The 1,276-nt window shown below is 46.9% G+C and overlaps 1 protein-coding gene across 1 annotated transcript in view; it reads left to right on the top strand.

Annotated features, from left to right (window-relative positions):
* The window catches only part of NT5DC2 (5'-nucleotidase domain containing 2), a 28,221-nt gene that overhangs the window by 17,899 nt on the left and 9,046 nt on the right, over positions 1 to 1,276 (top strand). The window lies entirely within an intron of this gene.

Raw genomic sequence — 1,276 nt, 5'->3', positions numbered from 1 at the left:
CCCCCCCCGCCTTTTTTTTTGCTTTTGCTTTTTGGGGGGCAGAGGTTTAGGGCAGGAGCACACTGGAAACTCTTTCTGCTCTTCAAAGGTAGTTTTGACATAAATCCAAAGTGTTGCTTGCTTTTAGTGCCAGTGCTGGTCAGGAGAAAGTTGTTTTGTTGTTAGTGCTCTTGTTTTTTTTTCAGTTTCTTTCCAATAAGGCATTCTCTTGGTGAATGAGATGTGACTTCTGCCTTTTTACCATTTACCATGGTGGAAAGAGACTCCTAAAACTCTGTTTTGAAGACGTAACACCTCCTCTTTCATCATCCCTTGTCTAAGTTGTAAATTCTGGTTCTCTCCCATTTTTGAAGGAAATTATTTTGGGGGGTGATGAGCAGGTTTCAGCAGCACTGCAGTGAGACCAGCTGATTGTGTGGTGTTGTGTGCAAGTGTCACTGTAGCAATGTCAGTGGCAAGTGTGGGAAGGGGCAACTCCTGAAGCAGCACATGCAGTGTGACAGGGATTTAAGCATCCTGGGGAAAGGCAGTGTTTTTTCACATGTCTAAATTGTCAGGGATGAAAATGGTACCGTTAAAACAAGTGTTTGCATGTGCAAACACTGCAAAATGTGTTGCTGCTCTGGAAATGTTCTTGTGTATCTGGCATATCTCACTGGATGGAGATTTGGGAAGAATCTCAGTTGGGTGTGTCCAAAAATGTGTTGCATCTTGGCCTCTGGCCTGGAAAATAGAGGGTATTTGGATGCCCTTGACAATATCTGTTTTAACTTGCCTGAAAAGTGGGCAGCTCTGTTTTGGCAAAAACCCCTCACCCTCCTACTGGAAGCTTCTGCTCTGCCTATGCCCACTGGCCATCCGCGGCCAGGAGCTGCTGCCCTCCTTGGCCTCTGGGGAACGTTTTGGAATCACAGATGCTCACCGCTGCTGCTGTTTGCCTCGGCCATGCTCCCATCCTTTGGGTCACCTGTGGCAGAGCTTCCACAGGCATAAGGAGGAAGAAAAGCCAGCCAGTGTCTGGGTCAGTACAGTTTTGGGGCAGTAAATGGTTTTGGAGTTGCACAGTCCTGATTGCCTTGGTAACAGCGAGTTAACACGTGCTGCTTTCCAGGAGAACGAAGGAAGTTATACTTTCATGGGTAGGTTTTGAGGTTTTCCCCCTTGTACGGCTGAGCTAGCTGCTATGTTCTTCCTTTTTGGCATGTTGATAAGCCTTGCTGTACAAGGTCCTCTGCCTAGCATTAATGTTGCTTTTGTTCATTCAGCGGGAAGGTGG

Source organism: Charadrius vociferus, unplaced genomic scaffold (genome assembly GCF_000708025.1).
Source record: "Charadrius vociferus isolate BGI_N301 unplaced genomic scaffold, ASM70802v2 scaffold758, whole genome shotgun sequence".
Lineage (NCBI taxonomy): Eukaryota > Metazoa > Chordata > Aves > Charadriiformes > Charadriidae > Charadrius > Charadrius vociferus.
This window is presented reverse-complemented; position numbering and strand designations above follow the sequence as displayed.